Source organism: Culex quinquefasciatus, chromosome 1 (assembly GCF_015732765.1).
Source record: "Culex quinquefasciatus strain JHB chromosome 1, VPISU_Cqui_1.0_pri_paternal, whole genome shotgun sequence".
NCBI classification, from domain to species: Eukaryota; Metazoa; Arthropoda; class Insecta; order Diptera; family Culicidae; genus Culex; species Culex quinquefasciatus.
Genome location: NC_051861.1, coordinates 57,127,794 through 57,143,613, shown reverse-complemented (window position 1 = coordinate 57,143,613; position 15,820 = coordinate 57,127,794). Strand labels below are relative to the sequence as shown.

General features: G+C 42.1%; 1 long non-coding RNA gene and 1 pseudogene across 1 annotated transcript; both read right to left on the bottom strand.

The window, feature by feature from the left end:
- Window positions 1–6,275: 6,275 nt before the first annotated feature.
- Window positions 6,276–7,009, bottom strand: LOC119765361. The gene is made up of 3 exons (XR_005276666.1): window positions 6,906–7,009; window positions 6,485–6,825; window positions 6,276–6,424 (listed from the first exon to the last, which is right to left on the bottom strand). It is a non-coding gene; the product is annotated as an uncharacterized LOC119765361 (long non-coding RNA).
- A 1,559-nt stretch (window positions 7,010–8,568) lies between these two features.
- LOC119769722 lies at window positions 8,569–15,056 on the bottom strand (annotated as a pseudogene).
- Window positions 15,057–15,820: the final 764 nt, after the last annotated feature.

Below are 15,820 nucleotides of genomic sequence, written 5' to 3'. Positions count from 1 at the left end.
TTGTTATACCACAACATTCGTTGCATCGTAGCATTCTTTACACCGTGACATTCGTTACACCGTAATACACCGCAATTAAAACATTTTTTAAGTCGTTGTGCACACTTAGAACAACTGCAGGGGTTGTCCAATAAAAAAAAACTACGTAACAACATCATCCATTCACCAATATAACACTTAGCCTAACTCAAATATCCAATTCAAAAACCCCCCAAGTAGTTGTGCACACTTAGCACAACTGCAGGGGTCAGCCAGTAAAAAAACTACGTAACAATAACATCCACTAATTACTCTCACACTTAGCCTAACCAAAATATCCAATTTAAAACATTTTTAAGTCATTGTGCACACTTAGAACAACTGCAGGGGTCGTCCAATCCAAAACTACGTAACAATAACATCCACCTACCAATGTCACACTTAGGGGTCATCAAATAAAAAAAAACTCTGCCACTAAATAATTATTTGACACACTTCGTCTAACTTACAACTTCTTCACGTATCCAAATGTGCACACTTGAGCTAATTGCCTTCCAAAATAGTGCTCCATAATATTGCTCAAACTAGTAAGGACACCTGACAATTTACCATAATATTATAGTGCAATCGTATTTTTATGGATTTGCGTGTTTTCAAAAGGTCAAGCCATCCCACTCGGAAAATAATCTGGTAAATTTGAGCGTCTGGCGCAGGCGGACGTTTGTCGTGCAGTTCAGACACACTTGGCACACTTATTCTAGCCAAGTTTTGCGTAACGCCAGACGAATCGGGCAAAATTTCAGCCAGCTATCTGGCAGCAAAATCAACCGGTTCAATCGGTTGAACCGTGCACGACCAGTATGTGTCATATTCGCCAGAAATCATGGCAGAAATCTGGGGCAAATCTGGGGGAAATTCTGCCAAATGGCTGGTGCAAGCCCCAGACGAACGCCAGAAATGCGTCCGCCATTTCCGACCGGGATGATGAAAAATAAGAGAGCACATCCATGATGCGTTCGAAAATGTCAGTTAGTACAAATGGTTGCAGGGCGATATCTCCGCGTAGGAAACGAATTTTTCAGATCTCTTAGAAGCGTTTTGTAGGGAATTTAATTAGCTAAAAGATGTCATCATTAACTCATTTTGGCCCAAAAGTCAGTTACCCGGTCGGAAATGGCGGACGCATTTCTGGCGTTCGTCTGGGGGCTTGCGCCAGCCATCTGGCAGAATTTCCCCCAGATTTGCCCCAGAATTCTGCCATGATTTCTGGCGAATATGACACAAACCGGTCGGGCACAGTTCAACGGATTGAACCGGTTGATTTTGTTGCCAGACAGCTGGCTAAAATTCTGCCCGATTTTCGCCAGATTTATCTGGCGTTACGCAAAACATGGCTAGAATAAGTGTGCCAAGTGTGTCTGAACTGCACGACAAACGTCTGTCTGCGCCAGACACTCAAATTTACCAGATTATTTTCCGAGTGGGTAGTACATCAGAGCACAGAGGCATCGAACTGCTAATTTTGGTCAAAAATTGAGCAAACTAAGATGCGACAACGGTCGAGAATACGTTGGGAAGGAATTCCAAGAATTTTGCAAAGAAAAGGGAATTCAAATGGTCCTCACAGTTCCCTACACGCCCCAGCAAAATGGGGTGAGCGAAAGAATTAACAGAACGTTAATGGAAAAGGGACGAGCCATGCTGTTTGATAGCAAATTACAGTATGTAAAAAAAGTATTTACACCCCTTGGGCACTATGTACATATTGTGATGAAACATCTAAACAATTTAATGTTGACAGAAACCTAGTACTACGTTTTGTTCAGAAACTCATGCCAGACATTTTGCTACAAAAGCTCATGAAGAGATGATTTCTATAAAAGTTATATAACAAATACTATTACGAAAATAAAGGTGCAAAAAAGTTTGTACACCTTTCGAAAAATTTACATAAATAATGTTATTTGTTGACAAATCACCATAAATCCAGTCTCCCAACTCCAAATAGGCATCCTTGACTGATTAAAATAATTTGGATTGAATATAAAGTTTACTAACTACTTAGTATAAAAGTTTATATAACTCTGGAAATTCTATATAAAACTTATCTTAACTTAATTTTGAAATCTTCTAATTCAACTAAATGTCAATATATTACCATAGAATTGCTAAATAAACATTTTGGAGTAAGTATAACACCGTTTTGGGGGTATTTGTATCGATAGAATAGATTTTTCGTTGGAATTTCGTACCAACCCGGAATTACGTCGTCGGAAAATCCGCCGGCATCTGAACCGGTCCACAATTCACAAGTCAACCTATGTGGCATCAGAAAGGGCATAAAATTTCCGATCTTTTGATACCCATACATCCAGGTTTTCTATAAAACCCACGTTTTTAAATACCTAAGCAAAAATGTTGTTATGGTTTCGTTTGAGCAACCTGTCAAAAATGTATGGAATTTCGTAATTTTTGTTCTCGTGGATCAAACTTACTTTTTGCCCAGGTATTTAAAAACGTAGGTTTTAAAGAAAACCTAGATGTTTGGGTATCAAAAGATCGGAAATTTTATGCCCTTTCCGATTCCACATAGGTTGACTTGTGAATTGTGGACCGGTTCGGATGCCGGCGGATTTTCCGACGACGTAATTCCGGGTTGTTACGAAATTCCAACGAAAAATCTATTCTAGCGATACAAAGACCCCCAAAACGGTGTTATACCCACTCCCAAATGTTTATTTTGCAATTCTATGGTAATATATTGACATTTAGTTGAATTAGAAGATTTCAAAATTAAGTTAAGATAAGTTTTCTATAGAATTTCCAGAGTTATATAAACTTTTATACTAAGTAGTTAGTAAACTTTATATTCAATCCAAATTATTTTTTTAATCAGTCAAGGATGCCTATTTGGAGTTGGGAGACTGGATTTATGGTGATTTGTCAACAAATAACATTATTTATGTAAATTTTTCGAAAGGTGTACAAACTTTTTTTGCACCTTTTTATTTTCGTAATAGTATTTGTTATATAACTTTTTATAGAAATCATCTTTTCATGAGCTTTTTGAAGCAAAATGTTTGGCACGAGTTTCTGAACAAAACGTAGTACTAGGTTCCTGTCAAACTTTAAATTTTTTACATGTTTCATCACAAAATGTGCATAGTGCCCAAGGGGTGTAAATACTTTTTTTACATACTGTATGTACCCAAATCGCTGTGGGGGGAGTCCTTATATTGTGCTACTTATTTAACGAATCGATCTCCAACGAGGCCTCTCCTGGACAACAAGACACCCTTTGAGATTTGGAATAGGAAAAAACTAAATCTGAGCAACTTCCCACTCGGAAAATAATCTGGTAAATTTGAGTGTCTGGCGCTGGCGGACGTTTATCATGCAGTTCAGACACACTTGGCACACTTATCCTAGACCAGTTTTGCGTAACGCCAGATGAATCTGGTGAAAATCGGGCGAAAGTTCTTCCAGCTGTCTGGCACAAAAATCAACCGGTTCAATCGGTTGAACCGTGCACGACCGGTTTGTGTCATATTCGCCAGAAATCATGGCAGAAATCTGGGGTAAATCTGGGGGAAATTCTGCCAGATGGCTGGCGCAAGCCCCCAGACGAACGCCAGAATTGTGTCCGCCATTTCCGACCGGGTTAAGGATCTTCGGCTGTCCTGCTTACGCGCAAATTCCGAAATCTTGACCCAAAAATCAAACGGGTTACGCGAATAATGGGTACAGACTCTGGAATAACTTCACACGTTCCGTAGAAATCCATCGAAATGTGTTTTTTGATGAGGAAAGCATGCTTGACGTGGAAGAACTAATTTACACCAACTTCAAGCAGTAAAAATATGAGCACAATTCCTAGGACCGTTCAGATTACATCAAGGGGGAAATACCACAAAGCAGCGAAGAATCAGAAAAATCCGATAGTACAGCCAGCAAAATGTTGGGGTTTCCCCACAAACATGATTGTCATCTCAGGGCCAGCAAACATGTTTATCAAATTGAACCTAACAAGTTTGTGGGTTTGATAAACGAGATAGTTGCCATTAAAACGTAGCTTGTTTGTAATTCCAATAATCATTATGGTCAGTGTAACAAACGTGTTTGTTGAACCTACAAACATGTGGGGTTGAATGAAACATCCGATTTTTTTTATTCAATAAACCCTTTTAGCTTTTTTGAAATAAAAAATAGATTTGAGCATGAGCATGAGCATGAGAGACCACCCATGGTTGTCCTTCTCCATTGCTGAACAGGACCGTAATATCCCATCAGCACAACTGGTCACACGCTTCAACGATCAAATGATGTTTCCCTTATCAACAGCATGCATGAATGCGCTGAAAAGATAAAACATCACGATCATCAAAACTAGAGCCGGTGCGAATAGGAAACAGTCGTTGGCCACCAACGGCGCCCGCCATGTCAGTTTGTAGATCTCGAGGGGATGGGACGGGAATGTTAGTTAGCACAGGCTGCTACCAAGGGTGGGTTCTATACGATATCCACACCCCCGCGTGTGCCGGAAAACTACTTCTAGTTGGGATTTTGTTAGTGGGGAAGGGTAATGACCAGGATTCATCATAGAGGATGATGATGTGGCCCAATAATCAATGAATTTTGTTGAATAGGGTGATGTATTATGTATGCTCAAGGCAAACAATCGGATGATGCGGATGAGACCGTTCCCGGTTATTTGGTGTTGAGTTTAACATAAATGATTCAATCTTAGACAGCCGGCTGTGGAAAGATAGAATCAAAATTATGTGTGATGAAAAGGTGAAATATTAAACTCAGCGTAACATATTTACGTAGAGTTGCCCTGAGACTATTTATACTTTTAAATTATTATAAGATGAGCGACCAATTGATGACTGAAGAGTTATGATGTTATCTGAAGGACTTGAACAATCGCGTTGAAACAATATTTGTCGCCGTGATTCGCGGGAAACGAATGGTCTAATTGAATGATAATTTATATTTTGCTGACGCAATTTAAAAAGAATCTTCCCGTGAAACAATTGCAAATCATAGAACAAAGAAATCCGACTGTGATGTGTATCAAATACATGACTAACGAGAAAAACACACCGACGACGATGGACGAAAACGGAACGCGAAAAAAAATGCGTCCCGACGGACAGGCACCGCGAAACGAACTGGCTCAGCTCTGCTGTCATCATGACAACCAGAGCTAGCCGCACCTTCACACACACACGCACGATCTCACCCGAAATACACACCGACGACGATCGACGAAAACGGAACGCGAAAAAAAAATGCGTCCCGACGGACAGGCACCGCGAAACGAACTGGCTCAGCTCTGCTGTCATCATGACAACCAGAGCTAGCCGCACCTTCACACACACACGCACGAACTCACCCGAAATGCACACCGACGACGATCGACGAAAACGGAACGCGAAAAAAAAATGCGTCCCGACGGACAGGCACCGCGAAACGAACTGGCTCAGCTCTGCTGTCATCGTGACAACCAGAGCTAGCCGCACCTTCACACACACACGCACGAACTCACCCGAAATACACACCGACGACGATCGACGAAAACGGAACGCGAAAAAATGCGTCCCGACGGACAGGCACCGCGAAACAAACTGGCTCAGCTCTGCTGTCATCGTGACAACCAGAGCTAGCCGCACCTTCACACACACACGCACGAACTCACCCGAAATGCACACCGACGACGATCGACGAAAACGGAACGCGAAAAAAATGCGTCCCGACGGACAGGCACCGCGAAACGAACTGGCTCAGCTCTGCTGTCATCATGACAACCAGAGCTAGCCGCACCTTCACACACACACGCACGAACTCACCCGAAATACACACCGACGACGATCGACGAAAACGGAACGCGAAAAACAAAATGCGTCCCGACGGACAGGCACCGCGAAACAAACTGGCTCAGCTCTGCTGTCATCGTGACAACCAGAGCTAGCCGCACCTTCACACACACACGCACGAACTCACCCGAAATGCACACCGACGACGATCGACGAAAACGGAACGCGAAAAAAAAATGCGTCCCGACGGACAGGCACCGCGAAACGAACTGGCTCAGCTCTGCTGTCATCATGACAACCAGAGCTAGCCGCACCTTCACACACACACGCACGAACTCACCCGAAATGCACACCGACGACGATCGACGAAAACGGAACGCGAAAAAAAAAATGCGTCCCGACGGACAGGCACCGCGAAACAAACTCTTTTTTGAAATAAAAAATAGATTTAATTGATTTATTTTCAGTTAATGCTCACATTAAAATATAATATCGATAGTACAGTTTACTGTTTAACGTGTGTAAATTAATGGTAAATTAGGGTTTGGATTTGGCAGTCTTGCCGACCGGATGATTGCACGATGAAAAGTGATTCGGCAGCGATAGCACGGTGACATTTTTAACACCTGAAATAAAGAACTGTAAATTTTTGTTCTTTTCGGGTTCAAAATGATATTACTATTTACCTTCTGAGCAATTGCCGTCGAGTGAAGTTAGAAGCGCCTTTCCTTCGGAATATCTGAATAATTGCACTAGAGAAACATTTCGAATTTAGTCCGATAACCGGTAGAAGAACTTGACCATAACATTGAAGCCGCAATTCGGTCCTTCCGGGTTAGATACATCAGTTCCGATGCGTTGTCCCTTGTGGTGTTTGAAGCAGGTTAAGTTGCCGTGCAATGCTCTCGGTAGACGGCGGTTTGTGCCGTCGTCTCCGGATCGACCACTGGAAAGAACGTTTCGGTCGTTTTACCATCCTCCAAGATAGGTGGCTGGACCAAACTTCCAATACCGACCGCTCGATAATCTGTAGAGAAGAAGGTGTATAACGATTTGCTTGAAAAAATGAGTCAGAACTAATCTTTCCAACAAACAACAAATGCTTACTTATAACGCTGGAATTACCTCCGCCTGCACTTGAATCTTATTACGCAAATCAAACACTTGAGGGCTTTTGTTAATTTGATTTGGTTAACCGCGGTGGATTTTCTTGAAATAATTCGAACTGTCAAAAATCCACCAAAGGATCTACCGGTGGATAGTTTTCTACCACAGTTTTTTGTGTGATCAATGTGGTAGGGTATTTTAACCATTAGTGGACCCCCTAGTAGAGCCGAAGCACATTTTTCACAAATTTTCAATATTTTAAGCACTTTTTCATACCCCTTTGTACAAAACAATGAAATCTGAAGTCTTTTGAACAATTTTGATTATTTGTTTCATCATTTATTTGTTTTTGAGCAGAAAAATAGCCATTTGAAAAAAAAGTTTTTTTGCCTTGTTATGGACCCCAAGGGGTAGGACAGAGAGTAATATTGAGAAAGTTTGAATAATTTTGAGTAACATTGAGCCACTCAAAGTTTTTCAATCCTCCCAAACGACGTAACGAATTTTGACACTGACATTTGGCACCAGAGAGAGACGACCGAGACGACTGACTTTGACAGACACAAACCAACCCCAAAAATGAAAAAATCTGGTTCCGGTCAAGAGGCTGGAAACTCTTAGAACTTTTCCTAAGTATATTAATAAGTATACTTAAATAAATAATGTTATTATACTAACGCTCTTCCACCCTAACATGAATCATCCTGAGAAAAACGTCGGTGTGACGTCTAGAAATGTCAGAACTTTTTTTTGCACGGTCGGAAACGGCAACGGTCCTCCACCGTCGGGGGGAAATCGCGAGGACTGTGGTCATGACGCGGGCAGAAAGCGATCAAGGTCGAAGAAAACAAGCGGGACTTTGAGCGAAAGGGAGGAGAGCACTGCTGGGGGTGGTACATAGAGGTAAAACTGGCGATAAGTGCTTTGGAGGCTTTGGAAAAGGAATCGCTTTCGTTGTAGGCAAGGCCGGTGTTTGTGACGAAGGACAAACGGGCAGCGGAAGCGCAGAAGAAAGGGCAGGAGGAAGTGGCCGCCGAAATCCCAGCTGTGCGACAATCATCCTCCATTTCGGTAATCTCGCATGCTTCCGGCTTGGTCTCAAATCCGCCGCCACTAACTTCGGCAAATAGAACAATTCACTGTTGCTTTGTTTTAGGCCGGACGATTGGTTCCGGTTTTATTCTTAGCAGCAATTTAAGGCGTCTGCGGAGCAGAAAGGTCAAAGGGCAAGGACAAGGAAAAAAGCATCATCCACCAGTATAGGCAGCACCCGCTCTTTCAATACTCATCCTACGGCAGACTGATCCTACCCAAGGCTGATATCATGGATCCTACCCTTACAGGACCAGATCTGTATAAAAATACGGCATCTCCCACACGCCGGAATCGAAACAAAAGTTGTGTTTGCGCCGAGCAGCTGCGGATCGTCATCCGAAGGAGTAGGATCTGAAGATGTGTAGGGTGCTGGTGGACATGGTAGATATCAAGTTCCCGGACTGTCCCGCGACTACCACAAGCTCGTGAAACCGACATTTAAAAAAAAACTAAGCAAAAGCAGAAATAAACACTTTTTTTTATTAGTTTTGTCTGGCTCCTTCGACAATAGCTGATTACTCGCAAGTACCCGAAGGACATGACCGGATCGACTTCTGGTTCACTCAAGGGAACTGTCCTCGCGGTCGCTAGTATCGAATGTTGTTTGATGGCCTTTTCCGCTACCACAGGGGCTTGGGTGGGATCAGGAAGACGATAGTGTCATCATCAGACTTGATGGACTTTCGATAATCCTCGGTGGACTTGCCGGAACGATGAAAGACCTTCTCCTTGATCCCGCTGAACTCGCAAGCAATGTGAGCGGTGTGGCATTCCAGTACTGGGTTGTATCCGTTGGAGATCTGACCGAAGTGGTTCAGCATGATGACCTGGGCGGTGATTTTTGAGTCCGGGCACGGCCTCTGGCTTCTTGGTGCATTTCGACGGACTTGACATCAGCGGTCAGGTTGACCGGGGCGAAGACGATGGCGATACCGGGATAATTCGCATCGATTTTGTTGGCGTCCTTTAGGGGCAGATGCAGGGGCTTGTCGGTGGGGAAGGTCGGCGTCAGGATGCTCCATAGTCTCAAGCAGGTACTTGCCGTCAGCCTTGCCATCTTGGTGGACGGTTCCACGGAGCCGTTCTTCTTGATGTAGGACGAGACTTCCTTCTTGATTTCCTCGAAACGAGCGTCGTTGTACAGGGCCTCGGTCGATTCCATCTTGCCATCAGCTGTTGACACCGAGGGTGAAGGCGAGCAGGGCATTCTGTCGGGTCCGTTTTTGGAGATAATGGACCGGAAAGGGCGGTAAATCCGGCCGGCTGAGCCCTGCTAAAGAACTCTGGCACAAGGTCAGCAGCTTCTACAAGCGTGCAGGGGGTGCCAGCTATGCCACAAAATCGAGAACTGCTACGTGCCGCAACGCCGGAATCTTTCTTTTGTAACAACATCCGGATTGAAATCCGGAACAGACCATTCCGCAGCAAATACAATGGCCAATTTTGGGAAGTTGAGCAGTATCTTGCCGTGAAATTATGTACAACTTGTTTGTAAACTCGCTCGCCTGCCTCGCCTGTCAAAAAATGTATATTCAAAAATTCCGTAACCTATTGGAAAATCGTTCAAGAGGGATATTGAGTAACTTTGAGTCACATTGAGTAACTTTGAGAAAATGAGTCACTCAGTTTCTCACTGTCTTACCCCTTGATGGACCCCCTTTTCCTATAGTGGACCCGGGTCCATAATCCGATTGTGGACCCGGGTCCACTATAGGCAAACTGTTATTTTTATACCAAATTTAACCGATATTTGATGTTTTGATGCATGGTGTAGGTCTAATGATAGATATGATGAATAAAGGATGGATTTTGCTCACTTTTCATTATAAAAAAATATGTTTTGTTAACAAATTTGGCTTTAAACAACAAAAAACCTAACAGACATTTAAAAACATTTATTTCCGAAAAAGATCAGAGAAAACGTTTCAAAAACCACTATAAACATAAAAATAATTAAAAAAAGTAATCTTGATGCAAAATTTTTCCATACTAATTACATAAATGGTTGACCGAAACTAAATAATAGATTTGTTTACAGTTGCTGATAAAATCACGCATGTTTATTTAAAAAAAATGTGTTGCTATTGATTTATTATTATAAAATATCATTTCAAACTGCATTTATGATGCTTCAGTTAAGTACAATCAACTATAGTTTTGATTAATTATAAATTTTTACGGCTTCAGCATTTTTGGTACTTTTAACATGAAAACAGCTATATTTATACTCATAATTGAAAAAATATGCGTTTAAGTTGATTACAACAAGAATTCTTTGTATGTTTAAGAGAAACTTTTGCTTAAATACACAGTTTTCTTTTTTTTGTAAGTTAAATTAACAGGGGTCCACTTTTGGCAAAGTTTGGATTTTCGTTGTCCTATATTGGACCCCCCTAATTTTTGCTCGAAAATGAGCAGTTCTTCGTTTTATTTTAGTAAAGTTACTTAAACTTACATTATTTCGACTTGCTGAAGTTAAATAATAAGTCAAAAAATGATTGGATGATTAATTCAATCATAAAATATAAATGCAGTTTTGTTGTGAAAATGCTAGTGGCCATGGCTGATTTCAGATGTCGAACTAAAAACACTTATTTTGGTGAAAAGGACAATTCAATGTCAGTCAACATTGTTTTAAATGATCCTGAACATGCCAAATAAAAGATTTGTAGACAACAACACGCTTGAAATTGTGATTTTATTGAATTTTTCATCAAAAACCCTTCAGAGGGTCCACTATAGGAAAGGGGTCCACTAATGGATAACGTACCCTAGATGTTTTGGTGGATGTTTGACAGTTCGAATTATTTCAAGAAAATCCACCGCGGTTAACCAAATCAAATCAACAAAAGCTCTTTGGTTTTCCTCTGGACTCAGCGTTTCAAACACGAATTAATCCACAACTTCTTTGAAGTCGCTTTCGCCCGCCATATTGATCTGAGCAACGAAAAGTTTTCACAAGTACACTGTAAAATTTTACTACACGCTTGAAAAAAGAAACGCTCAAATGGCAAACCAGTTTGTTAAACCAATAAAAATCATGGTAGCGTCGGTAAAATATGTTTATCAAATTAGTAAATATGGTTTGTTGCCTTAATAAAACATGATTGCTGGTGTTAAGTAACTTGTTTGTTGATTCAAACTTACATAATTTCTGTGCGTGATGAAACAACGCCAAAAGCCGACCCTCACCGACGACGACGACGACGACGAAGACGGTAATGACGTCAGCGAATACGACGACGCTGATGATAATCTTGATGACATCGAGACAGCACCAGAGGAGGATTTTAATGAAGAAGCGCAAGTAGAATCTTTGGAATCGATGGATGATAAAATCACAAAAGAAGGGGAGGTTGGGGTCAACCGACTTTACGTCGATCAAAGAGAACTAAAAAGACGACGAGAAATTTAACAGTACTTGCTTCATCAAATTTTGAAGAAATTCCCCAAACAATTTCAGAACTGAAGTTGCGAGATGATTGGGATAGTTGGAAAGAAGCCATCAATGATGAGCTCGGATCGATGAAAGCAAACAATACCTGGGTAGCGGTTAACTCGGTTCCAGAGGGAAGAAAATCGATCAACTCGAAATGGGTTTTCACCGTGAAGGACGACGGAAGGTACAAAGCCAGGCTGGTAGCCAAGGGATGCTCACAACGCCCTGGATTCGACTACTTATGGTACGTTTGTTTGAAGAGCCGGTGTTTATTTTGTTTATTTGTTTATTTAAATAATCCGACAACTTGTGGTCTTAATTATAAAACTTAACTTAACTAAAGACAAATGCTAACAACATAAAACACAGAAACAGATTAAAGCTGGTGAGAGTACCAGAGTCGGGCTCGTTGTTGAAACTGCGGGGTGGAGATGTTGGGATCGTACAGGTGGGAAAATACGTTGAATCGGCTACACATGAAACGAACTGGTTCGTGCTGTCCATAATTGGTGTTGCAGTGAGCAAGTTGTAGATATTGGCGTTGACGAAGTGGCCGAGCAGGTGTGTAGATTTGAATTTGAGCGCGAATCCAAGGAGTGTCAACTTCACCGGCCAGTACTTTGGCAACAAACGTTGCTTGTGAGACGTGCCGCCTCCGCTCGAGAGTCTCTTGCTGCAAGACACGACAACGTTCTTCGTACGTGTTCCAACCGGCAGGATTCCTTGCACGGTGAAGGGCAAGCCGGGTGAATTTTCGCTGAACTGATTCGATTTTAGCAGTCCAAGTGCTCTGGTACGGACACCACACTACGGAGCAGAACTCGAGGATGGATCTTACCAGCGCGCAGTATAATGAACGTAAGCACGCGACATCTCGGAAGTCATCAGCGATCCTAAAGATGAATCCAAGCTGTCGATTGGCTCTGGACACGATGTCATGGAGGTGGATAGTGAAACACATGGCATAGTCGAAGACCACGGGTTTGAGTTTACGGTGGAAAGAGATTGTGCTACACTTTTCTATGCTGATCGTCAGGAAGTTACGCACGCACCATTCGTTAAAGTGGTTTAACTGTCTTTGCAGAGCTGAGCAGTTCAAAACGCTTCTAACAATGGTGAAGATTTTGACATCATCAGCGTAAAACAACCGGCACCCTTCGCTTAGCAGCATCGACAGTTCGTTGGCGAAAAGTATGAACAGTAACGGACCTAAATTACTGCCTTGAGGCACTGAGTGTGCGTGGAACTCGCATGAAATTGAAAAAATATCGAGTGCGGCACTAGAGTTTCAGTTCCAAGATGGCGGCGAAACTAGTGCGGAACTAGCGCAAGTTTCTTCAAACTAACACTTTGACAGCTCTGAGTGCGGCACTCAGTGTGGAACTAGCCATCAAACGAACGTACCATTAGAAACGTTTGCACCAGTTGTGAGGATGGAAAGTGTTCGCACAATTCTTGCCCAAGCGAACAAATTTGGCTGGCTCATTCATCAAATGGATGTGAAAACAGCCTTTCTAAATGGTGACCTCAATGAAACCATTTTTATAAAGCTTCCAAATGATGAATTGAGCAGATCACAGATTGTGCGCCTGCAGAAGAGTTTGTACGGATTAAAACAAGCCAGCAGAGCATGGAACAAGAAATTCGACGACGAAGTGAAGAAACTTGGGTTCACCCAACTGAAAAGTGATTACTGTGTGTACCGATCAAGCACAAAACAACTTGGAATGGTACTGTATGTGGATGACATACTCATCATCGGAGAGAAGGAGTCCAACATCAATTGGATTAAAAATCAACTTGGTAGGCTATTCCAAATGAAGGACATGAAAGAAATCAAACATTCCTTGGGCATGGACATTTCGAGAAATTTTCAAAAGCAAACACTTGAAATTTCTCAGGTATACGCAAAACAACCAATGCGAATTCTTTGACCATTGGTATCGAAATTTTGAACATCAAATGGTCATAAACGATCATGCACATTCGATGCTCAAAGCGCTTTGACCATCCGATGTTCATTTCGCTTTGAATGGAATTTGACAGTTCGTTTTGATTGTGTGCGTGTGGCAACGCACAGCTTTTAGCTGTTTTTCTCTATTCAACACTGGCGGCGCCACCGTACATGGCCGCTATTGAGCAGTACCGCGTTTCGCCACTAGATGGCTCTGTTCAATGTTTTTGCCGCTAGATGGCTCTGTTCAATGAGCATTTTACGTAATCAATTTTTTTGAGAAAATATTAATCAAAAAAGATGCTTTTATTGCTTTAACATGAACATTAAACTATATCAAACTGTTCACATTGAAAACATTACATTTATTTAGTTTGATTTTCATGTTAAAGCAATAAAAGCATCTTTTTGATTAATATTCCCTTTCTAAAGGAAATAATCAGTAAGACGTTAAATTATGTTTAATTCAATTTAACTACAACCGTTTAACAATGAATCTTCGTTACTCCAGTCATCGGAAAACCACTTTCTATTAGCAGAGTCAGGAAAAAAATGCTGCTGCCTTGTGTCCTCCGGCCGTTCAATTCCAGTGCATCAAATATTTCCTGACGGAACAGTCGACCGGGGGTTTCCATCCGAGTTTCCGCTTGGTCGACCAACACCAGATCGACCTCCATCGATCGGAAGAACCGCGCTACAGCAAATAAGGCGGATTGGCACGAAGGTGTTGGGAAGTGTCGCCACGGACAGCTATCCGGATTAACGAAACGCCAGACAGGCTCGGCATGACGGTTTCCTCGAGCTTAAAATAAAAACAAACTGTTAGAAATGTGACGAGCAATCCCAAACGTAGACTTTTAAACCTCTCTTCAGGCTCCAATTTCTCAAATAACCGCCGCTGCGATATCAGGTCCCGGATCGAGTCTGGCACGATTCGAGTGTAGATGTTGCGGCAGAGCGCCGATGGGTTGGCCTGGTTCGGAACAGTTCGACGCACTGGAACTGCTGGATGATATTTTCTAGGCGCACGTTTGTTACTGGCTGGCAACTGAGGGTTACCAGAAAGTCTTCCTCTCGGCTGGTCAAATAGCCACGGCCTTAAGGGTGGGCTCTTCAGGGCCTCTTTTTGCACTCAGGGTCGGCAACGGGATCTACTTCGGGACCAACGTGTTCAGTACGCTTAATAAAAACTCTTTTAATCTTGTTTCCCTAACATTTATTTCACTTACGCTGTGTGGTGTTAGTGTTGGTGTGTGTTGGCCGGCCGGCTGCTGCTACTGCTGGGCTCCTGGTGATCGCTCAGAGCTACACGAGGACGTAAGAAGGGGGGGGGATACCTGTGGTACTATCACAGGGGTCCACGCGGCACGTGGAATCCTGCTGGCTGTTCCTGATCCGTGCTTGGAAGGCCACCGTTCGTCGTAGAATGGAACGGTGCGTACGACCTCGACCTCGTAGATTAGGCCACGATCGTGGGGCGATCGACATCTGCTGGATGCTTGTACTGGCGGCCACGTGTGCACGTGGTATCCTTGCTGGTGGTCTCTCTTCAGCCCATCGTAGCTTCCAAATGGAGACACTACGGCCTCGAATGCTGGGCGGGTATCTTCGCCGGTGTTTCAAGGTGAAACCAACGGGTCCTGTAGAGGATCAGGTAAGGCATGGGGAGAGTCATAACTACTAAAATTTATTTATTCGTCAAACATACGTAGACTACATGATCGTTGCTTAGTTTCTAATTACAAGGGGGGAGCATCTATCTTTGATTGTAAAACTGTTTTTTCATGGTGGATTTTGTCATTGTGAAATCGATTATGTTATCACGCAGAAAAATGTTTTGTAGAATCAGCCTGTACGAGGTTTGATTCAACAAAATATTTTGTTGAATATAATCAACAAAATTTTTGCATTGAATCAACCCTAAAATTTTGTTGTTTCAAATCGGTGTATTTTGTTGAACCTACCCTAATTTGTGTTGATTAAAATTAGACAGAAATCGCATTAAAATCAGATTTTTGTTGAAACAACGTCGATTTTTTGTTGAAATAACGCAGGCTTTTTTATTAAATCAAGGTTAGCCGTTAAATTGAATCAACAAAATAGAGTGAGTGAAAACGCTTTTATTTATTGAATTGTTCAATATTAATTAATAATTTAACAAAAAGTAACCATTTCCTGGTAAAGAATGTCACCGAGCTGCGTAAGTGGTTTTTTTTTTTTTTTTAATTTATATTTATTCAAATTTCTTTTCCATGTACATTCATTCAGTTAAAATATTATTGAGTGTCCAATCACAAACGATGACTTTTCACCTCAATTTTAAATACTAGCAACTTTCATTTATTCATGAAATATTGTAGCTTTCGCTATTCAGTGATTTCAAATGTAGGAGGTCCTACATGTACAAAAGGGAAAAGGGATACCTTA